Source organism: Mustela erminea, chromosome 10, assembly GCF_009829155.1.
Source record: "Mustela erminea isolate mMusErm1 chromosome 10, mMusErm1.Pri, whole genome shotgun sequence".
Taxonomy (NCBI): domain Eukaryota; kingdom Metazoa; phylum Chordata; class Mammalia; order Carnivora; family Mustelidae; genus Mustela; species Mustela erminea.
This window is the reverse complement of record NC_045623.1, coordinates 21,063,667-21,089,159: the sequence shown is the minus strand read 5'-3', so window position 1 is coordinate 21,089,159 and position 25,493 is coordinate 21,063,667. Positions and strand designations below refer to the sequence as shown.

The 25,493-nt window shown below is 34.8% G+C and overlaps 1 long non-coding RNA gene across 1 annotated transcript in view; it reads left to right on the top strand.

Moving 5' to 3' along the window:
* The window catches only part of LOC116567734, a 40,029-nt gene that overhangs the window by 5,885 nt on the left and 8,651 nt on the right, over window positions 1-25,493 (top strand). Inside the window, exon 2 of the long non-coding RNA XR_004276318.1 lies at window positions 17,594-17,749. This is a non-coding gene — a long non-coding RNA (uncharacterized LOC116567734). The remainder of the gene's footprint in view (window positions 1-17,593; window positions 17,750-25,493) is intronic.

Here is a 25,493-nt window from a genome sequence, read left to right as displayed (position 1 = left end):
TTTACTGTTAAACTACAGTATCAAGACAGTGTGGTATTGGTGAAAGAATAGGTAAATAGATCAATAAAACACAACAGAGAACCCAAGCATAGACCCACACAAATACAGTCAAATGATATTTGACAAAGAAGCAAGATAACACAATGTAGAAAATCTTTTCAACAAATTATTCTGGATCATCTGGATATCCGTGGGGAAAAAAAAGAAAGTAAACGCAGAGCATACACCCTTTGCAAAAATTAACCCAAAATTGATCATGGACTAAGTGTGAAATTCAAAACTACAAAAACCCTAAAAGTAGCATAGGAGGAAAATCTAAGTGACCATGAGTTTTCGATGAATTTTTAGATACAATACAAAAGGCAAAATCCATCAAAGAAAGAATGGATAAAATTAGACAAAATTAAAAACTTCTGATTTGGGAAAGACAATGTCAAGAGAATGAGAAGATGGGCCATGGACTGGGATTTAAAAAAGGAGATTTAACAAAAGACCTCTCTTCAAATTTCTTTCTTTTTTTTTTTTTTTTAAAGATTTATTTATTTGACACAGGGAAAGATCACAAGTAAGCAGAGAGGCAGGCAGAGAGAGAAGGGGGAAGCAGGCTCCCCGCTGAGCAGAGAGCCCAGTTGCTGGGCTCAATCCCAGGATCCTGAGATCATGACCTGAGCTGAAGGCAGAGGCTTAACCCACTAAACCCACACAGGTGTCCCATCTGTTCAAATTTCTTAAAGATCTCTTAATATTTAACATTAAGAAAATGAACAACCTAATTTAAAAATAGGCAAAGGACTTGAATAGATATCTCACCAAAAGACTTACAAATGATAAATAAATGTGTGGAAAGATGTTCAACATCAAATGTCTTAAGAAAATTTCAAATTAAAGCAACAAGCAGATACCACTGCATACCTATTACAATGGCTAAAATCCAGGGGTGTCTGGATGGCTCAGTTAAGTGTCTGACTCTTGGTTTTGGTTCAGGTCATGATCTCAGGCTTGTAGGATCAACCCCTCATCAGGCTCCATGGCAAGATTACATTTTTGATGACTACATAATGTCCCATTATATATATATACCACTTCTTTATCCATTCATCTGTTGATGGACATCTAGGGTCTTTCCATAGTTTGGCTATTGTGGACATTGCTGCTATAAACATTAGGTTGCATGTGTCCCTTCAAATCAGTATTCTTGTATCCTTTGTGTAAATACCTAGTAGTGCAATTACTTAGTCAGAGGGTACTTCTATTTTTAACTTTTTGAGGAACATTCATACTGTTTTCCAGAGTGGCTGTGCCACTTTGCATACTCACCAACAGTGTAAGAGGGTTTCTCTTTCTCTACAGCCTCACCAACATCTGTTGTTTCCTGTGTTGTTAATTTTAGCCATTCTTACTGGTGTGAGGTGATATCTCATCATACTTTTGATTTGTATTTCTTTGATGAAGAGTGATGTTGAGCATCTTTTTGGCTGCCTGTTGGCCTCCAAATGTCTTCTTCAGAAAAATGTCTATTCATGTCTTCTGCCCATTTCTTAGCTGGATTAATTGGGTTTTGGATGTTGAATTTTATAAGTTCTTTATAGATTTTGGATACTAACCCTTTATCAAAGATGTTATTTGCAAATATCTTCTCTGAAGGTTGCTGTTTAGTTTTTGTTTTGTTTTGTTTTTGTTTTTTATTGTTTTCATTGCTGTACAGAAACTTTTAATTTTGGTGATGTCTCAATAGTTCATTTTTTCTTTTGTTTCTCTTGCTTCCAGAGATATGTCTAAATAAGAAGTTGCAACAGTCAAATTTAAAGAGGTTATTTCCTGTGATCTTCTCCAAGATTTTGATAGTATCCTGTCTTACATTTAGGTCTTTCATCCATTTGAATTTATTTTTGTGTATGGTGTAAGAAATTGATTTAGTTTCAAAAATCTTCCAACAAACAAAATTCCAGGGCTAGATGACTTATCAAGGGAATTCTACAAAACATTTAAAGAAGAATTAATAACTATTCTTCTCAAACTGTTACAAAAAATAGAAATTGAAAGGCAATTTCTAAACTCATTCAATGAGGCCAGCATTACCTTGCCAAAACCAAAGATCCTACTAAAAAAAAGAATTGTAGGCCAATAACCCTGACGAAAATGGATGCAAAAATTCTTAACAAAATGCTAGCAAATTGAATCCAAAAGTATGGAAGCTTCTTTAACATACTCTTTTCATATAATCCAAGAATCACACTCCTTGACATTTACCCAAATGGGGTGACAATTCATATCCCTAACAAAACCTGCATATGAGTGTTTACAGCAGCTTTATTCATAGATTTTTTCTTTTTAAAGATTTTATTTATTTATTTGAAATAGAGAGACACAACGAGAGAGGGAGTACAAACAGTGGGAGAGGGGGAAGCATGTTTTATGTCGAGCAGGGAGTCCAATGTGGGGCTTGATCCCAGGACCTGGGATCATGACCTGAGCAGAAGACAGATGCTTAATGACTGAGCTACCAAGGTGCCTCTTTATTCATAATTTTTAAAGCTTAGAAGCAATCAGATGTCTTTCAGCAGGGGAGTGGTTAAAAAACTTTGGAATGTCCAAATCATGGAATATTATTCAGCAATGAAAAAATGAGATATGAAGCTATGAAAAAACATAGAAACAACTTAGATGGATATTTAAAAAAACAATCTTAAAAGGCTACATATGTTATGATCTCAACTATATGACAGGCTGGAAAGGCAAAACTATGTAGAATTAAAAAGGCCAATGTTTGTCAAGGATTTGGGGGCAGGAAAAGATGAAAAAGCTGAGTACAGAGAAATTTTAGGGCAATGAAACTATTTTTGTGTCATACTATAAACATGTATCATTCCATATTTGTCAAAACTCATAGACTTTACAATACCAAAAGTGAACCTAATGTAAACCATGACCTTTGGGTGATAATGATATGTCAGTGTAGTTTCATAGATTGTAATGAATGTACCACTCTTATGTGGGATGTGAATGAGGAGAAACTGTGTGTGAGAGAAGCAGGAAATGTGTGGGAACTTGCTGTCCTTTCTGCTCAGTTTTGCTGTGAATCTAAAAGTGTTATAAAAAATAAAGTCTATTTTAAAAACATATTCTGGATGTTGTATGAATAATGGATGTAAAATAATCATAGATGATAAGTCCTACTATCTTTGAATACATAAGCCAGAGAGAGATATGGAGATATAAATTAATAAAATAATTAAAAGTCAAATTAATATAAATGCTGAATCAGGCCACATGTAAGATACAAAGTGAAGCCGGAGGAGAGAGTAATTCATTTTGACAAAGGGCATCTATGTCAACTTCATAGAGATAGTAGTACTTGCTCTAGACATAGTAGAGTGAATAGAAATTCAATATGATAAAAAGGATATATATGGTATTCAAAGCATGAGGAGACAGTAGCAGAACAGGGTTGAAGTTTAAAAATGCATTTTGGGTCCAAGTGTTATTTAGGCACACTGTAACCAAATTTTGAATGTATATAAGCATATAAGTAATGTTTTATTTGGGGCAGAAATGGTGAATTGTCAAGCACAAAAGTAAAATGTTGTTTTTAGACTTTTTTTGTTGTCACACCTTGTGGTTTATTTAAAAATGCTGCGATTATTTTCCTAGGTACTGTGTTATATTGCTTATTCATAAAGATTTCAAAGAAATATCCCACTAGGGGCGCCTGGGTGGCTCAGAGGGTTAAGCCCCTGCCTTCAGCTCAGGTCATGATCTTAGGGTCCTGGGATCAAGCCCCGCATCGGGCTCTCTGCTCAGCAGGGAGCCTGCATCCCCCCCCCCACCCCTGCCTGCCTCTCTGCCTACTTGTGATCTCTCTGTCAAATAAATAAATAAAATATTTTTTTTAAAAAAAGAAATATTCAACTAGTTACAATCACCAAACTATAAGTAAATGTAATATAGTCTAGAGAATAAATGCTAAAGGGGCATCTGGGTGGCTCTGAGTTAAGCATCTGCCTTGGATTTAGCTCATAATCCCAGGGTTTTGGGATTGAGCTTTGCATCTGGTGGGCTCTCTGCTCAGTGGGGAGTCTGCCTTTCCCTCTCCCTAGCCCTGCTCATGTGCCTTCTCTTTCTCGTGCTCTCTCTCTCGTTCTCTCTCTCTCAAATAAATAAATAAAATCTTAAAAAAAGAATAAATGTTAAAAATGACAAAAATATATCTGTGCATGAAGATTATATAATGCAAAAAGGTCATATTTAAGACTTTGAGAGCAAGAATAATAATCATTTGAATGATATGGTATACTTTATATAATATTAAGGAAAGAGATCTAAAATATCTCAAAGGCAACTGAAATCTGCATTTTCTAAATAAGAACATTCTGTTAAATCAGGATTGCTTTACATGGTTAGATATTTTAAGTTCACTTCTTTCTTCCTTCCTTCCTTCTTTTTTTCTATCCACTACCACCCTCTCCTCTTCCCTCCTTTTCCTCTTTCTTCTTTTACCAAAAATCTCCTATCCTTAAGCACACTTGTTTAAACAACATTTTATTCTCATTAGTATTTAACAATGACCAAATTTTATCATCACCTTTATTGTTTCATAATTCCTGTTCTAGTAGAATAATTTTTCCAATACTTTTCAATAACTACTGAAGTTTTACAGTCAGCAAATTTAATACTAAGTTTAAAAGTCAAAGAATGTTTATCTTGAGATTCATGTGGATGGAATCACAACACATTTTCTTTTGTATATTTGTGAGACTATCCCTTACTCTGATGACCAAAGATTTTTATAAGTTTCCTACCTATTTTCTACATGTTTGTTGGCTGTTTATTATTTCTGCTTTAAGGCAGTTTCTTAAATATTTTACCTATTTTTAAATAGACTTTTCTTGAGTTTTTGCTATTGACTTATAGGATTTGGTTTTTTTTTTTTTTTTTACAAATACATCTTTTGTTGGCCTAAGAACTGTGAATGTGTTCCCCAAATCTGTGGCCTAGCTTTAATAACATTCAACTTACCAAATTTTTGTTTGATGGATAGTTGCTTCTTTCCCAACCACAGGTATTGTTCTCACCTGTCTGAATTGATCAGTACTTGGCTAAATACTTGTAGAGGGGCTCTCTGTAGATCTCTGGAGTTCTCTTTCTCTGCGGCTCTCTTCTCTCTTAGTCTGTTGTGCTAACTTTGATCTACTCTAACTGCCTGCATCTCTTCGGAAACTCAGCTCCATCTTAATTCGAGAAGTTTGCTAGGCTAGGAATAGATTCTTCTTCCGTGTGCAATGGTCTGGAAACTCAAGGTGATGAGCTAGGACAATTAAAGGCTTCACCTAGATTGCTTCTCTCAAAGATCACTGCTTTGATGCTTGATGTTGAAAATCAGTATTTCAGATTTTTGCCCCTGCTTTTGGTTGTTTTAGGTGGGAAAATAAATCCAGTCCCTGTTTTTCCAGCCTGGCCCAAAGCAGAAGCAGAAGAAACAGAAATCATTCACTCTCTCTCTGTCTCTCTCTCTCATCTGTTGCTTTTTCTCATGGTTTGTGTATATGTGTGTTGATTTGTAATACATACACATGCAAATACATTAAAAAATATATGTGTCTAATGTACATGCACATATATATATTTATATTTATATATACATCTTTATCACATGTGTTTCTTGCCTTATACATCCTAAATGTAAAGATGTAGACATTGAATATGTTTGTTCTTGCACTATGAATAGGAGAATGGAAAAAAACTATTTCAGGTTGGGGTCTTCATATATTTACTCTTCCTGATACATAGAATTATTTTGGCATAGGTGATGAGTCCTCAGAGGAACTCAGAGGGATGGAGGATTTCAGCCCAACCTCTTGTCCATGTGGTTCAGATGTCTCAGAAAGACTTCCTGGGACATTTCTTATTTGGTATTTTTGCATTTTTTCCAATTAATAAATCTGACACACAAACAGCTGATAATTACTTTCATAGGGATATATTAGTTACATATTTTCTCTTAATATCCTATAGGTCTCTATTATTTGCATTTCAAATTTGTCATCAAATTCTGGTATTCTATTTAGACTTATTTCCTAGGATCCTTCTATATAAATTCTCTGTCACATAGATTTGGCCTTTGGCTACTGCTTCGTTTGTTATCGAAATCAGGCTTAATTTTTAATCCTTAGGATGTAAGTGCAGCCTACTCCATGAAGCCTGCCTTGATTAATTTGTATGGGATCTCCATAATACCTTGGAGATATTTGTTTTGTAAATAAAAATGAATACATAAGATTTTATAAGAACGAACGATAAAGAATAAATATTTCTTATCAGGCGGTATATAGACTTGTAATAGAAAGAGATGGGTCTTTTTTTTTTTTTTAAGTTGCTTTGACAAGCCTATCTTCACATGGAACTGAATCAACAAAATTGATTTGTTCTAGAAAACGAGGAATAGGTTTACTGACACTTCATGGTAGAAGTGTGAGAAAAGAAAGGGGATATCCAGGGGAATAATAACCTTCTTTCAAATTCTACATTTAAAGGAGAGTAGATGTGGCTAAGAAAAGTTTTAAAGTCGGTCACATTGGAGTTTGTCATGATAAACTACAGTTTGCATATTCTGATGACAAGGTCTCTCTTATTATTCATGTTCACAAATACAGGAAATGTGTAAGAAATTTGTTGATATTCTCTTAGACAACTATAGCTGTAGAGATAAACTTTTTTTGAGAGAAGACAAAGACTCATTTCTGGCAGAGCATACCTGGGTTCCAGTTTTTATTCTGGCTAGTGTATCTGTACTGTAATGTAAAAATATTGGTCATGTCTATATATCTGCTGGTGACAGAACTTATATCCATAATTGAAGAAAATGCCAAATGGAAGGAAATGTTTCTCTTTAAGACTCAATTAATATTACAGTTCCCTCAGATACCTAGCTGTTGGAGGGAAGGTCAAGCTGAAATAAAAAAAGGGAGGTTGAGAAGGTGACTTTCTTTGTTTTGGGAAATATCAGAGGCTGTGTGTATGTGTGTGTGTGTGTGTGTGGTGGTGGTGGTGGTGGTAGTGGTGGTAGAGGGGGGTGATGTTACCCAAATTGTATTAGAAACTACCTTTGTCACTTGAAATTAATTGGCAACTATGTTTCTATTATCTTCAAAGCATTAGTAATTCAAGAGATCTAAACTTTAGATAGGTAGATGATAGATAGAGATATAAGTAATATAGCTATATATAGAGAGAAAGAAAGATAAACACACACATCAGGAAGAAAACGTTTGCAATAAACTCCATAAAACCAAATACTTTTGAGTGACCTTCCCAGACAAAATACACAATAATTACATTGTAGATAATAGCAAAAATTATAGGGGCTGGTATGTTCTTTGAATACCCAGTCTCCCGAAAGAAATAAAATATCTTGTCTTTCACTCTTTTTATCTTGACTAAATTTATGCATTCACAGCTGCCGCCATAGATCTAAACACTAGATACTGCTATGTTTGTTAGTTTAATTTTTTTAACTTTTTCCCTTTTTTAATATTATTTTTTTTCTTACTGTTTGAACATACTTGCCTTTGAGCAGTGATTTTTTTTTTTTTTTTTTTTTTTTTTTGAAGCAGTATGTTCTTTGGTGCTGCATTCAAGGTCATAGTCTCTCTCCCCTTGCCTGCTGTACATAGGCAAAGCAATAAAACAGGTAATACTTTTACTCAATTGAGGGGCAGATCTCATTTCTGCTGAACATCTGTGCAGTATGAATCTCCATATTACACCCTAAACACCAATTTTTTGGTAATATTATCGACTTTGCCTCTTTGCATTTTTATTTACATTGATATGACTCAACTGGGATATGCTGTTGTTGAGGCATGCATAATTTTAATGACATAAAGTGTAGGAAAAACCATACTACTATTAGGAAAATGTCAGTTTTAAGCAATACAATTTCTAATAAGAAACAACTTAGAGAGGCATTAAATATTAGAGAATAAGGTGCTTCACTGTTTAGAGAATGACACTTAGGGAAAAAAATTGGATCATCATATCATAAATGAAAATAGATCATTTTTTGTGATACTATTAGAACTGAGAACTGAGCCTTCTTTTCAGTTTTTATTGTCTCCTACCCAAAGATTTCATTTACTGCAATGTCAATTTCTAAAATAGACAAATCAGAGCAACATAAATCAAAAGCAATCAACATCAGTGGTTACAAAAAGTAGCTAGCTTGGCAATATGTATATTATGTCCAGGTTGATAAAAATTTATTTTTTTGCATTAGAATTTCTCTATATTCAAGCACAGAACATTTAGACAAACATAAAATTGCAACACATTTAATTTATTTGTGGGTTTTTTGTTTTGTTTTGTTTTGTTTGAAGATTTTTATTTATTTATTTGAGAGAGAGAGAGAGCACAGACCAGGAAAAGGGCAGAGAGAGTGGGAGATGCAGACTGTCCCCTGAGCAGGGAACTGAACTGGGGACTCCATCCCAGGAAACTGAGATCATGACCTGAGCCAAAGGCAAACGCTTAATCCATTGAGCCACCCAGGTGGCCCAATTTGTGTTTTCTATCTTGATGATGAGTATGAGCAAGTAAATTTGTAGTAGATTCAGAGAAACATAAATGAAGTAGTTAGGTGTATCAAATTTCCCAAATATTTGGTGCATTATTAAGTCCCACTGCCTCATTTACTGGAGAGGCAACTGATTTCTTGATTGTTTATCTAGGACCATAAAAGAGTGTGCCAGGGTCTCAGTCTGAATCTCTGTTCTTATGATACTGAATATACAATCTATAGTTTATGGTCCCTGAAGAAAAAAATAATTTTCCTTGATTTCTTGTCTAATATTTTTTTTTTGAACACACACACACAAAATCAGAAGAAAGAGTTTCATTTTAAGGGAAATTCACTCAAAAAAAGATGAAATGTCATTTTAAATTTATTTTTCAAGAAAGCATTTTGTGTAAATCTTTGCAAACCCCTTCAGAATGAATTGGTCTCCCTCTGTGCTCCCACCAATTCCCGATGGTGGTTTGACATCAACCCCATGACAATTAGACATTTTAGGTCCTCCTTCATTCACAAATTGCGAGTTCCTTACTGAAATGGACAGAATGCTCAAGACCTAGCTGAAACAAAAAACTCAATAAATTCTTTCTAAATAAATCACCTGGATCCATGTTCTGAAATGGAGAGAGAGAGAGGAAAGCGTCACAGTGGACAATATGCTAATGACATTACCGTACTGTTTTTAATTTAGATTCTGCAGCTTGACTGAGATATGGAAGACTTTGCCAGAAAAAAGCACTAAAGATAATAACAAAATTAGAAACAAAATTCCTATGAGAAAAGCCCAATGTAATTAGAAAGTGTGTTTTAGTGGGGATAACTACAAATGTGTATGAGGGCAATGAACTTAATAATAATCTAATTTATGAATGTGAAGTAAGCCCCTTAGAGACAATGCCACATGTTTCCATTATATATTTCCTTGGACCCTTGTGGGAAATAAATCAATGTTAAATAATAATTATGCAGTATAGTTTTTTTCATTTATGAAATTAGGCAGTTGTTTGTTAAATTTCCATTTAATTTGAGCTATAAAGCTATAAGTTGTGGTTTATCTTATGCTAATAAATTTGTGTCTTGACTTAAAATGACTCTTTTGCCTCTCTGTAAACAGAGCTTATGGGATACACAATAAATTTTTTTTTCCCTGTCATAAGGGCTTCTGATTATCATTGTTCCATGAACCGCCTTTTATGGTTACAACTTTAAAAGCTATTTAAAAGTTATCCATACAAAGAAAGAAGACCCTAATTGTTTCTCTTGAAGACATTGAGTTAGACAGTAATATCTGCTACTTACTCATCTGTTGGTGTCCTGAAAGTGTGGTGGCCAAAACAAAATAATAGCAAACATAATAAACCTGGTAACTCTTAGGATTTAACTAGGATTTACCGATATGGTACGTTAGAAATGAGAATTAAAGGAATGTTCTCTATAGATTTTATTTGTCTCCACAAAAATAGTTAAACTCAGTTGTGGTCACTGACATTTTTCAATGTCACAAGCTATTTTTCTATTCTAAAGAAATGGTTGGAGTTTTCTGAGTAGAGATATTTGCAGATTTTATGGAATAATAAAATATTCAATAAATAGATTATAAAGCACTTGATAAAATTTTAGAGGCATATAAATACCAAGAGATGTAGTCTGTTGGGAAAAAGAACCACATATGCGCATATATGCATACCCTCAACATCTAGCTGCCTCATTGGTCTTTTTTTTTTTTTTCCTTTTGTTTTGGGGACTTGCGCAAGTAGAAGAAAGGACAAAATAGGAAGGGAAAATGTAGATGGGGTCCTTGGAACCAGTTAGTACCTTTTCTGAGGAACAGAAGTTACTACCACATTTTTTTTTAACCTACATAACTAAAGCATCATGAATGCCTCTGTATTGTAAATATTAAATAATCTTTGAAACTACCATTTAACATTTTCTTTAAATGAGAACACTATTTTAAAGTTGCAGGCCATTATTGTAAAATTCTCCCTCACTCTAGGTGTTGTTTTTCTTTTTTTTTAATCTAGTCTACTGACATTAATTTTATCTGAGACACATTGTCTATCATCTTTCCCCATGGTTTTTATGCAATTTGCCAGAAATTACTGGTGCCAATTGAGTGAAAATCTATGGCTTGTTCTTGTATTTATATAAATATTACAACGTAGAAATTGCTGAAATTTCTATGTAATGCCAAGAATACATATTTAAGTGCAGAGAAAACTGCCCAGGGAGCAGGAGATTGGAAGGTACTTTGCTGAGCGTGCTGTCAGAGGGGTGGCAGACAGGTCCTTTGAAGCTAATGTACTCAAATTTCCTGGGGCTGCTGCTGTCTTCCACAGGAGCAGCCTCTGAATGAGAAATACTTCGTCTAATCCTGCCGAAGACAGATAAGTCTGCCAATTGAAACTGGAAAGTCCTGACAGCCAACGGCATTGGTTTTGTAATAGCAAAAGACTGATGCTGAAATATCAGAAATGGAATAGCATTCTCTGACAGCAAGAAGCTAACATGTTTGACAAGAAATTGGAGCCATGATCATTTTTGGTCAAACAAGATGTCTGTTCATTCAAAGCATCAAATTTACCTTGCTTGCTGAAGTTCAAGATTCATTTCATTACCAACTTATTTTTTTTCCTTCCCCCTTACTAAGTTTAAAAACTTACAGAGTCATATGTGTTTGATATATTTTACAAGGAACAGCCTTTGCTATTTTCCTTTTAATGAGGATCATAATAAAAAGAAGGGTGCAGTATTTCCCCACTGTGTTCAATCATCACCACACTCATTTATAAAATCTACTCCATTTAACCAAGTCTGCACATTTCAGATTTTAAAGAAGTTTTTATCTCAACGTCTATCAAATTTGAACTCCTTTCATATCCTTTTTCCCACATTCTAGCTTATAACCTATCCATTTGCTCTCCATTAGCCCTAAACACCTTTGTGATTAGATGAGACTACCTGGATTGGCCTGCTATAGACCAGAAAAAGAAATGTCATCATTTTGAAATGTGATACCAGAAAATTAACCAAACTATAGTGGTTGAAAAAAGAGAAAGGAACTTACCTATTATTCCCTTACATATTAAAGGTAGATAATACTTCATTTACTGACTGGCTAATCCTCTTAGATATTTTTCTCGAAGTTTTAGGAGTCTACTTAATAATTTATCAGAACCAAAGTAGCACTCCTTGAAGTAGAGTTTTGTTACATAGTGTTAACTTAGAAAATGAAGGAGCCAGTTATTTTACCAGCAAAATGAGTTTGTTGGAAAGTAGCAGAGAATTCTAATTCAGGACAAGCAGACTATATGGCAAACCATAGGTAAATCTGGAGAACAGAGGAGAGGCACTTGCTTATATGGAAGAAAGGGGGAAATCGGGAGGGGCTGTTACAGAATTCATGATGGTGACAGGTTCTCATTGCTGAGAGTGTCTGTTTTACATTGGCTGAGCTGTTCTTGGAGAAATTCTTCCTTCCTCGTGCTATGTTGTGTAAAGCAAGCTTCCTCTAGTTTGGGACCGAGTGGTAATGTGTGAATGAACCCCTCTCAAGGCTTTCTGATTCCATTTTTAATGAGGTTTCCTTTATTTATTTTTACAATAGAAAGGTTTAGAGATTCTTCCCATGAATTTTAAGAATAAAACTAATGCCAAATGGACAGCAAACTTCATTTTAAATACTATTTTTTTTTACATACAGTGCATGCTATTGTAATATTGCTATAATTCATGCCAATTTCCTGTTTTTAGTTTGTCAAACGTCTCTCAAAAACAATTTAAAACATCTTGTCAAAACAATCCCAGCTAACTATACTATTAATAGTTCTTAAAAATGAATTAAAGTCTGATAAATACACTATGTAGTAGATTGTAATAAAAGTTATCAGCATATACATACAAATACATATTGGCAAAGTGTAAATTTATAATATAATTTAAACAGAACTTAAACGTAGTTTACATGTTGTTTTGAATTGTGGCATTTTGTAATATCATATAAAAATGGAAACATGAACATTTGACTTAAAATTTTATTTTTTCCTAATTATTAATGTCAGTTCATTATATTCTATCATGGACATAATTTGTATGATAAATTCTATTGCATAAATGTAAGATTTTTCAAATGGTTTGATATCACAGAGCCTAGATAATTTATTTTTAGTTTATACTCTTTATGACATAATGCTATTTACCAACAGAGTTCCTAGGTTTATGATTTAAGAAGAAATGAGGGGGCGCCTGGGTGGCTCAGTGGGTTAAGCCGCTGCCTTCAGCTCAGGTCATGATCTCAGGGTCCTGGGATCAAGTCCCGCATCAGGCTCTCTGCTCAAGCAGGGAGCCTGCTTCCTCCTCTCTCTGCCTGCCTCTCTGCCTACTTGTGATCTCTCTCTGTCAAGTAAATAAATAAAATCTTAAAAAAAAAAAAAGGAAGAAATGAGGAAAATTTTAAATTGCTATAAATTGGGTATATTTTAGAATAATGTTTAGTTCTGAATGACATGTGATTCTATGGACAAAGCTTGGGCTCTGGTCCTAGTAAGTATAACTGAACATCAAATCTCCACAATATTTGTTATCTAGCTCTTTATAAATAACAACTCTTCTAACTTTTATTTTTCCCATCAGCAAAATGCATGTGTTGAGACTTTCATCTTGAGCCTAAACTGGTCACTAATGGATTTACCTAAGTATGGAGATGTGGCAAAAAGAAAAGAAAAGAAAAAAAAAAAGGACAAATCATAGAAGGACATTAGACATATGGGCTTATTTAGTTACAATTGTTACAACCAAAAAATGGTGGATTTGATATCTTGTTTTTATTCTGATCTTCTCATCTGGTTCCCCTGACATGGTTCTGATCATTCTGATAATAAAATTTGATAAGAAAAAAGGAAAGATTGAGTCATACACAGATTGCTAAGCTACTCTAAAGCATAAAATGGCAAAACTTTGGGACCAAGGGTAAAGTAGAAGATTCTTGAGCTTTACTTAAGCTGTTTCAGTTATGCACAGCTTTAGTCAGCTCTTTCAGGAAAAAAAACATTCAGATATATATATATTTTTTCTACTTCACAATATTTTATTGCATGCTTGCTGGAAGCCAGGCAATGTGCTTGATGTTAAGATTAACACAATCAAATAAAATATAGGACATGATTTTTAATAAACCAATAGCTCTTAATTTAACTTTTCCTTTTAATTAGTAGTTTATTTTCATTACTATTATTACCACTAGCTACCTGTATATAACTACCACTATTGCTACTGATATCATATTAATAATAAGACTTGCTTCAACAAACTTTTTATTTGTTGAAGCTCATGATTCACTTCAAAATTTTCCATGGGCTTCTCTGGCTTGCTGTCACCAGTGACTCCCAATATGGTATTGCCTGCTCGAGCGCCAGAGACAAGTTTCAGGCTATGCACTGGTTACCATGTAGATGATCTACAGGCATCTCAACCATGTTCCAAACTGAGAAGATTCCTCCTCACCCTCTAGTTAGCCATATTCATTCCACCATGTAATTTTGACACGTATATTTTTAAAATCTATATTTTAATGATCTTTTCATTCTCTTTTTGTGACTTGAGACTCCATCACATTTATGTAAGCTATTGCAGTATGTTTTCATTTACTCCAGTTGTTACAAAAAGCTCAGTTTTCTAATGTCCATACAGCTAATTCTCTCTTGTGAACCTGTCTCCCAGGGTGGAATATCAAGTCTCCTCACTTTGACACTCACATCCTCATACTATATCACCCACTAGCACTCCAAGAGCATTATTTCTGACTACTTGCCTGGGACTTTCCTTCATTCCTTGAAGGTTTTAGTTGTTGGCTCTGTGTTTAATCTCTGAAACCAATTCTGCCATAATTCTTGATTTCAATATCCAGACACATCATTTCCTTTACTCTTTGTCCTAGGTATATACTTCCACTGAGTTACTCAGTCCTATCTGTAATGACGTACCAGATTTGCCATTAACAATAATTGCCCTCTTCCATAGTATCAATTTCTACACACAGATTTGTATCCACTATCTCACCTGGTGCCCGTTTTCTTCTCATGCTTTGACTCCAACAATCATTTGACCCCACCAGGCTAAATCATTTATCTTTTTATTATTCTTCGTCCCCTTCAAGTCTTTATTTTAGCTTCTTTGCCATCTTAAATTATTATACTCCCACGTTCTTTGAAATAACTTCCCTGATAAAGCCCCAACTCTAGAAAAAACAACAACAACAACAATTTTTGCCCATTTTGAGCCTCCATTTCAGACGAATGTGACTAGAGAAAACATACAACTTGGTGTACAGAAAGTCCATTGTCCATTTCTTTAGTCCAAAATCCTAGTCAGTCAATATACCTCCTTCTTATCCATACTGTATATGATTCACCCATAAATTATGTCAGCTGAACCATTACTCCTTCTTCCACTGCTACCACCTGGTCCAAGGTACGTCATCCCCGCACCAATTATTGTGCTAACATCTTATCTGGTCTCCTTGTTTCTGCCCTGCCTCCCACTTCAGTCTGTTTGCAACCCAGATGATCCATTTGAAATATACATAAAATCAAGCCACCCTTTTTCTCAGAATCATTCAGAATCATTCAGTGACTTCTTATGTAGGTGAATACCAAAATTTTTACAGTAATCTACACCATCTGGCTCCTGCTTACTTCTATGATCCTACCTCCTATCCCTCTGAACTTCACTTACCTTTCAAAATGTTTTCTTAAATGTTCATCTCAGTGAAGCCTTTCTTGACCGTAGTATTTGAAACTTCAGACTTACTCACAACAGCACTCTGTACTTCTCTTCCCTGCCATATTTTTAGCAATATCATTACCATCTGGTGAAGTGTGTATTTTGCTTCTGGGTTTGTTACACATTTCATCCCCACCTTCACTGCCTCACACCCACTTAGAATGTAAACTCTCTGGGGGCAGGGATTTTTATTTTCTTTGCTCTTGTCTAAAACACTGCCCATAGACACTCACTTAGTATTTATTGAATAAATGCATTAATGAAGTAATGAATTAATGCATGAGCAGGGCTGAAGAAAAAAATAAATAAAAGATCACCTGTTAATCTAAGCATTAAGATTACTCTCCTTTCCCCTAGTGGGGAATGAAATCGTGGGCCATACCAATCCCAAGCAGCATTGCTAAACTGACTTGAAGAAACTGAGGATTGAGGCTTAAGAAGCTACTAATAAGACAAGTTAACCAGCACCACTCTTGCTTTGGAAGTCGTCTCAAATATCAATGATGGTACTGCATGTGAAATGTGGTTTGTTGTTGTTGTTGTTGTTGTTGTTGTTGTTGTTTTGTTTTTGTTTGTTTGTTTGTTTTTACTTCATTCTGGATATCTAAAAAAAAATACAACTGCAGAAACTGGAGAGTAGGTGTAGGTGTTTTTTTAAAGGATGAGTTTATCTATGGTTCAGAAGGATCTTTTCTCTCTTTTGTTAATTAATAGAAAAGTTAGAGCCAGATTTGTTGTCACCTTCTGCAAGTATGTAGCACAGCAGAAATCCCTTTTGTGTATATCTAATTCATATGGGATTAATTTAACAACTAAAGCAATGAATAGAGTAATACTTTTTAAATACACATAAACCATTCTCAGACCCTGTTTAATTATTTAGCAAAATTTGGTAATCTTATGGTAGCCATGAATTCAGCTATCTTCCCTGGTAGTAATCAAATAAACTACATGATACAAAGATTCAATGGACAGCATTCATTTCCCACTTGTTACATGAATATTCCTCATGTTCAGTGTAATGGAGAAGGATATCAGTAACACTGATGGACTGCAGGGCTTAGAGCAGGGCCAGGCTACGCCACTGAGAGGCTCTGGGGAAACGTGGCTGGGATTTCTGATTTTGAACACGAAGGCATACTTGTAAAGACTGTAGACCCTGTTTCTCTATTCTAAAACTTCAGATGCTCAGTTAACACATACTCTGAGAGATGTTTGAAGAAAAGAAGATTGTCCACATTATAGGGGATAAACAGAGACCTAGGGAATATGGTCACTTGGCTCAGGAGAGCTTTGGGACCAATGGATAAGGAAAGGCCAAGTACACAAACTAAATATGGGTCCAGTCAATTTATATCATGTTCAAGAGAACATAGGTCCCTCATCTCTCTTAAGTCTCTATTTATTAAACTGCTATTTGCCAGAAGACAGTTTATGAACACATGAATTTAGGGAACATTGGCAGAATCTCAACTTTTTTCTAGCCTCATAGTTGTAACTAACATATTTAAAGACATAACCTGTTCAGTTTAATGAGGATAAAAACATTTTGAATAAATATTTTAAAGGCACACACACAAAAAATCTCAAAACCAAATGTTCCTAACAAAATTATAACTGCATACACAGTGATGTGGAGCAGAATTTAAAACAGCCATAGAAAGAATTTCAGTTCATTGCACTTCTTGCTCTATTTTTCTCTCTCCCGTGAACACCTCCATATGTTGAACTTTTTAAAATTTATTTTAATTTGGTGATAGACGGTTAGTAACTTGACTTGTGAAAAGATCACACATATCATGGTCGAAATAATTAAAATGACAAAATACCACATTTTTATAAAAAAAAAACAGATTTTCCTCAAAAGCAGAGTGCAAATAAGAGACCATTTGTTATATTCAGTATAGCATTTTTAGCCAATATGATGATCGAGCCTTTGCTGCTGACTGGGAAACATTTGTGATGGATTCTGGGCATCCACCTCACTGTATGTTGGTTTTGGATTTCTTTGGTTTCCAATGTGTAAACAATATCAGCACTTCAGTATTTACAACCCGGACTGTGACCCTCCAATTACAGACAGAATCCAGACCCGTATTTGCAAGGGCCAGGGCAAGAGTGACAATAAAGGTCCTCATCCTATGTTACCAAATGAACTTCTGAGTTGGTAAGTGGCTCTTTATAATATCTAGAAGAAGGCCAAGTTAAAAAATGCAGAATTTCAGACTCCTGTGTTTTCCTCACTAGGATGTGATAGCACCGAAGGAGGCAATTCCCTGACCCAAGCCTGCCACTCTCGTCTTCTAGCTCCTCACTCCATTTTGACCATGATGTGCACATCCATACCCATTTATATGGGTATGACGACCTTGTTTCTGCAATCCAAGCTCTGTCAATACTCAGGTAAGTAACTACACTTTGTTTGGCTTCATGCTCAGTTCTTTGAACCTGGGAAGTGGACAGGACCTAGAAGTAGGCTTGGAGTCATTTGGACAAGGAATTCAGGTATCCCAGATACCTTGGACATGGCCTAAAGTGGGAGGCATGGGATCCAAATGAAGATGTCCTTTGGCCTTTGAGACTGGGGTCTCAAAACATTCAGAGGGAGGCCAGAGCGGATTCCTCGAGCTTTTGCCCATGCATAAGTGTGTTTAAGCATGTTACTCTTTAGGTCCATATTTCTTAGAATTACTAGTAGCAGTAAGATAACAACAGAGTTGAAATTAGATTAAGTCACAAAACACCGAATTCTAAATTTTTATCTGTTATGCTATTATTATTACTCATTATTATTATTTCTTCTATTATTACTATATTAAAACTACTCAGTATAGTACTGAAATTTACATGTGGTTTTTATCTATTTATCTTTTCTAACAGCTTTATTGATGTAAAATTGATATACCAAAACCCCCACACTTAATGTATATAATTTGATGAGTTGGGCATATACATATACCCATGTTGTGCCAAAAAAACCTCTAAGAAAATATACTTTTTATTTTTCATATATGGTAGATATGTAGGAGGGATATCAATTTTGTAGCTCTAAATTATTATTCCTCTTTTAGCTTTCCCTTTCCCTAAATTCCTAAAATTCTTCTCATGTAGCAATGCCACTGAATGAGGGATGTTGGTAGGACATTCATGAAATGTGACTGGTAGAATAAGTGAATTCACACAATTCATTTAACTAGTGAGAAAACTATAATAGTTTCCAGAGGGACTTATATATGTCTTTTTCCTGTACCAGTGCTGGATTTGGTTACCTCATATAATAAAATGAATAGGGTTATTGTATGATCAATTATGGAGGAAAAAAATTCTTTTGATATCAATGGATGAGTTACTTCTCTAAAGTAACATCTGTAAGAGATGCTTTGATAATATCAGAAAACTTAAAAATCACACTAAAATTATGAAATCGAAAAATTAGATTCACAGAATCTAAATTTAATTCTCCTGTCATTCCGATCCGCTTGTTAAATTCCTCATGACAGTGGAACACTGGTTTTGATTTAGCAAGATTACATGAAATTATCAAAATGTTCTAAATAACCCTTTTTCTTCTCAGAAGTGATTGATGTCTTTCGCTTTGTTCAAAGTTGGATGAATATGGTTTTACCCAGTATACTTTACTCTGTTATTAAATTCAGGACTTGCTCATTCTGAGTAAATTCTCTAAATAAATTATAATTATAATGTAATATCTAGTTATCTAATTGCATCATATGTAATTTTCAGTTTTATTGAAATATAATTGACATACAGCACTAGCTAACTTTAACATGTACAGCATAATGACTTGACTTTTATGTACTGTAAAGTGATTACCACAATAAGTTTAGTTATCTCACATAGTCACAGAAAGCAATAAAAGAGAAAATATGTTATTTTTATATGTAAAAGATAAGATGTCTCACTGCATCAATATTAAAGGCAAAAACTGGGTAGAATTCGGTTGTGGATGTGTTTGTCACATGAACGACCTGAACACAAATGAAATAATCAAAAGTGGTGAGATTGCAATCATTCCTTTTAAGCAATTTAATTAATTTGTGTCTCTGTGGCCATATAGAGATGCTTTTGGCTACCTTCATTGTGGGAACCATAATTATAAAATTCTTCTGTGTGCAAAGGATAACTTGGATGTTATCAAGAGGAAATGTGTATATTCACTGCATTGCAAGTGTTAATTGACAATATCAATAAGCAAGTATCTACCATGTAGAAATTTCAGGTGGTAAATAAGGAAAAGATGAAGACCAACTGTTCTAAGACAGAAAAAAATAACAGCTAGGGGAGCCTGGGGACTTAGACATTAAGTGCCTGCCTTCTGCTCAGGTCATGATCCCAGGGTCTTGGGATGGAGCTGAGCATGGGGCTCCCTGCTCAGTGGAAAGCCTGCTTCTCCCTCTCCCAATCCCCCTGCCTGTGTTGCCTTTCTTGCTCTCTTTTTCTTCCTCTGTCAAATAAATAAATAAAATCTTAAAAAAAATGCCAGTTATATTTGGCAGCTTTGTTCAATAGAAACACCAAAGCAGACCGTTAAAAGCTTTAATTTTGGTTAATCCTTGATGCAAAAAGGGGAGAGAAGTACATATTCAGGGAATCAGGTTTATATGTGGATTTCTTCCGTAATTAATATGTCTTATTAAGATTCTCCCAACCGTTGTAATGAAAATCAGAGTTAAGTGCTGTAAGGTTATAAATTGTGGTCAGGAGTGAGGAGTTGGTACATGAGGTGTCAATAACCAGGTGTGTGCGGGAAGCCAAGGCATTCTAAGACTAATGTATTGAATGTGCTATCACAGGGAGTCTTAACTCTGCCTGTGAATCAGAAGTTCCTTAAGACCTAAAAAACAATACAAATAAAATAAATAAAAACCAACACATTAGTCCCATGCAGATCAAATTAATCAGACTCTTTAGACCTTTTAGTAGTGGTTTCTGTGCAATTTTATTTGTGTTTTAAAACTCTCTGTAGCCAGTGTTGAGAAACATAAATTTGGAATCATAGTAAAACTGGTTGTAGGAGTCTTGACACAGAGAAAGGGGAGTAAGTCTTAAAAGAAAAAAAAAGGTGTAGATGTTACTATAATACGATTAGTTAGCAAGATATTATACACCTGCTACCTGATAATTAAGTGCAATAAAAGCAGTATACAAAATGTTTCATACTCTAGGACTACAACTGTAAATATAAACATTTACAAATTTGATTTTATATATATAAATATGAACATCTGCTTAATTAAGGTGATAGGATTATGGGATAAAATATTTCATTTATTTAATGTTACTCTAATGGTACTTTAATAAATCTGTTTCTTCAAATAAAATAAATAAATAAATAAAATTTAAAATGTTACTTTAAAAAGTGGTTACCACCATGAGACACCCCTACATTTAGCTTTTGATCATGGAACCAAGTCATGGAAAGGAAGAAGTCACTGTTATTTCTGTAAAGAATAACCTCATTTTCTCATGCAAAGAAAACCTGATCAGATTTCCTTTACTTTCATCTGCGAAATGTCAGTGTTATTGCCACACCTGCTCATCAAGCAAAGTCGCTCTCCAGTTCCTCTCTTCTCCACCCCCAGTTTTTCCTGTACTTGTACTTCTCATTGCAATCATGGCAGAATGCAACCTTATTTAATGAGAAAGGTTTTGATCAGCCATTTGTCCTAATACATTCTGGACATTTTTTTTTCTTTCTTTTTGAAGATTTTATTTGTTCATTTGACAGAGAGAGATCACAGTAGACAGAGAGGCAGGCAGAGAGAGAGAGGGAAGCAGGCTCCCCGCTGAGCATAGAGCCCGATGCGGGACTCGATCCCAGGACCCTGAGATCATGACCTGAGCCGAAGGCAGTGGCTTAATCCACTGAGCGACCCAGGCGCCCCATTCTGGACATTTTTGAAGATGTTAAGGATCTCAAGACTAAGATCACTATCACAAGATTGTGAAGAGAATAGAATTTGAACTCCTAGAACCCTGGGTTCAAATGTTATTTCTATCTTAAATTGCAAACATGGCAACAACCATCACTCCCTATCCAGCATTACTTTACTCATTTAATTTGCTTAATATCTCTCTCCCATCATTAAAGCATGACAAGAAATTTTATTCCTTTGTCCACTTGCTATCCCCAGTGTCTAGAACATCTAACTTATAATATGCTCATAAAAGTTGCTCAGTAATATTTATTAAATGAGGAAATTGAGAAACAGCATCCCGTTGGCATTCAGCATCCTGATTACTGCCCTTTCTACAGTTTTGCCTAAAGTCACAGAGTCAGTAATTTGCAGCCACAGTTGAACACAGGTTTGTCTAGGTTCAAATTCCACGCCAGTCTTGTTTGTTTTTAAACATCAAGGCATGCTTTTATCTCAAGGTTTTTGCATTTGCCATTTCTTCAACTTGAAATGCTTGTCTGGCAGATAACAGGATTTTTTTCCTCACTCCCCGTCAGCTCTTTTCAGATGCCAGAAGATCGAGACTTTCCTGACTAAGACAGAGGGACTCCACAGGCTTTTTCTCTAAGTGAGAGGAGAAGTCATTGTAACAAAGAATGCGATTACTTGGTTTATTTTTAATAGGATCACTTTGAGTAAACTGTTAGGACTAGGCCGAAAGCAGGAAATGGCAGAAGCCATATCAGAAGTTACTGAATTATTCCAGGAGAGAAATGATTATGACTTGAGCAAGAATCATAACATAGGTGTGAAGTGGTTGGAGCCCTCCTATATTTTGATTATAGAGTCAATGGGCTTTACTGTAAAAACAGGTATGGTATAAAATAAAAAATAAATCATGAGGGATTCTTGGGGTTTGGGCTTGAGGAAATGGAAGAATACAGTTGTTATTCTCTCTGGTCCAGAAAAGTACAGAGGAACTGGTTTGGGGTGGAGGACAAATGAGGAGTTCAGTTCTGCTCGTGTTAAGTTTAAAATACTTCTTAAATATCCAAGTGGTAATGGTGAGTAAGCTGTAAGATACATGAGTGTGGAGTTCAGATATTTAAATTTGGAAGTCATCAGCACAGAGAGCATATTTAAAGTGACTGAATGAGGGGAAGCGGGTGGGGAATGGGTGAAATAGCTGATGGGGATTAAAGAGTACACTTAACATGCTGAGCACTGAATAGTGTTTAGAATTCCTGAATCACCATATTGTACACCTGCAATTAAGATAACACTGTATATTACTGTCGATAATTAAGATAATACTGTATATTAACTATATAGGTATTAAAATAAAAAACTTAATAAAAAATAAAAAAAAGTGACTAGGTGAGATTACCAAAGGAATGAATACAGATGGAGAGGAAAAGATGTATTAGACCTGAATCCAGAGCACCAATGTTTAGATCGGAGGGAGGAGGAAGAACCAGCAGGAAACCTCAGAAGGGAGCAGCTAAGTGGAAGAAGTAAAACCAGAAATATGTGAAGTCTTCAAAGCCAAGCTCTCAGGAGGAGGGAATGAAGAACAACATCATGATTACTTATAGATCAAGAACAAGTAGGAATTGAGAACTGAGTATTAGATCACATGCTATGTCTTTCTACACATTGGCTGAATTTTCTTATACTGACATCCTGCAAATATATGGAAACAGAGTCATTAAGAATGTCCTATATTTCATAATCTTTCTACCATGGAGACTAAAAAGGTTCTCATGCTTTTGTTCAAAAGTTCCTGAGGAAAATGTCAACTTTCAGGTATATAAACTTTGGCCCGAGGTAATTTCTCTATGACCACTTCATACTCTCATTTACAAAGGCTGAAGGGGCATTTTAAAGATAAAATTAGAAATGTCTACTGTAATAGTTTTTTACTAAGAAGAGTTTATCATGTATACAGACATATTTATTTTCTTATTCTCTCAGAATAAATAAGAGAAATAAGGTAGTCTTATGTTAGTGATTCTGTTAGGCATGTAAGTAGTCCTTCTGAGAACACAGGTCTTTGAGATGTGGTTGCACTTTAAATGTCTAAATAATTCTTGATATCTTTCCCCTAGGATAAAAAACTTCATCATTATCAAGAGATTTCTAACTTCTCTACTTCTTCTTTCTAATTTAAACTTGCATTTTTAGTACCCCCTCCAAAAAAATATCGTCAAGATAGGTGATGCTGTTTTTACTAAATTACAAACAAATCAACAAACTTATATCAAAAATTCAAAAAAAAATTTCTTTTTTGTAAAGCTCAGCAACTTAACTGAAGCCATATAGGTAATAAGCATTAGTATTTAAATGTAGGTCTATTTATAAAAAAATGTAGGCTGGTCTCAACCTTGACACATTTATTTTTTATCTTGTTTGACTAGCTGAACTATGTGGTGCGCTAGTACTAGTTAACATGTGATGTTAATGTGTCTTTCTTCAGTAAAGCTCATTTCTTCATGTTTTTGGTTATTATGGGATTGAGATCTAATAATGGTGATGTACAGAGTCAGAGTCAGAGTCAGAGTCATCAGAGATAGGTAGCAGTTTAGGAATGAGACAGACCTGTCTTAAATCTTGACAACTATTTCATAGCTGGATGTAATTAGACACAATATTCAATCTTGATAACCCCGGTGCTAAAATGAGTATACTGTTGTACCAGCCCCATGAAAATGGGTATTGAATGAAAATAGCAAAAAAAGTATCTAGTTCAGTTCCTAATATACAGTATAAAAATAAAAGCAGCAATCCCAAAATCTACAAAAAGGAAAGGGGGGAGGTTCAGACTGCATGGGGATTGGGCACCTGACAGGACCTGCATGGTTTATTATGAGAGAAGATCTTAGAAGACTGTAAGTTTGGGTTCTTAAAGAACTATCATTATACTCCAGGCGGTCTAAGTAAACTCCAGGGACAGAGATGGAAGAACGGATGAATTGGATGAGTGCCAAGAGCTTTGATACATCATCAGTTACTGGCAAAAGATAGATTGTGTGTTCACTGCAACACTGGAAACAAGGTTTGGTACCGTTGTGCACTGAGAACTACAAGCAATTAGGCAAAGACATAGAGCTAGAAGCAAATCTCTCTGGTATATTCCATAGGACAGAGTAAGAGTCAGACTCACAGGACTCTAATCTTAAAATGTAAATGGAGTAGAAATTGGTGTTTTATATTAAGGGGGAGTTATCTAGATTGGCCTTTCACTGTGAGAGGTTTGGATAATCAGCTTTGTCTCTAGGATTATGTGAAGTCTATTGGTCTGTAGTCACACTGGTCAAAAGGCAGCAAATTATTTCTGGCTCTTATTAACCTATATACTCCACTGGACTTTCTGACTCTGGATCTGAATTAGGATAAGCCAAAAATTACCAGATTAATTTTCTTTGTAACTGGGCTAGCTAGAGGAAAGTAGGAAAGGTCTAATAGCCATTCAGCGTGGATTCCTCTATTCATATAAACAAATGCATCAGAGAATTCCTAGACGCATTGTGGAATAAGTTGCATAATATGAGAGAAGTTAAATTTCAGGAGGATGAACTGAAATATACTGCTATAAACAAAATTATTTTATATACATGATTGACTACATTAAAACAGAATTGCTTTTGGATTGTCTGGAAATTACAAGTCTCTGGGGTTTATGTACTTTAGTAGCAGAGAGTATGAGCATCCTGATTTTCTGCTGAGCATGAAAGATTCAAAATAGTGAAAGGATGCTGCAAACATTTTACTCATTTCATTTCTGCTGTCACACACTAGTCAAACTCAGCGAATTAATTTTTCCCTATTCATGATAACTTCAATTAAAAATAAAATTAAATACCTTATATCACCAATTAAAGATCATATATACAGCCAGGGACTATTAATAAGATTTTGCTTGTGAAAAAATGTACCCACTTATGATTTTGACTATTTTGTCTCTAGAGTCACCAAGGTGTTTAGTGTTCATATTCTTGAGAACAAATTATATCAAGTTTCAATTAAATACAACAGACTGTGGGTGTGGGTCTGATTGCTAAAATCAGATAAATTATATTTTCAGGTGATAGTTATTTTAATGAAATAAAATTATCTTCACTAGATAGCCCTAATATGAAACTAGTGTAGCTCCCAATTTATTTTAAATGCATCATGCAGAGTAAAAAGCATCATGGGATATTTTAATTCTGAACAGATTAAAAATAATA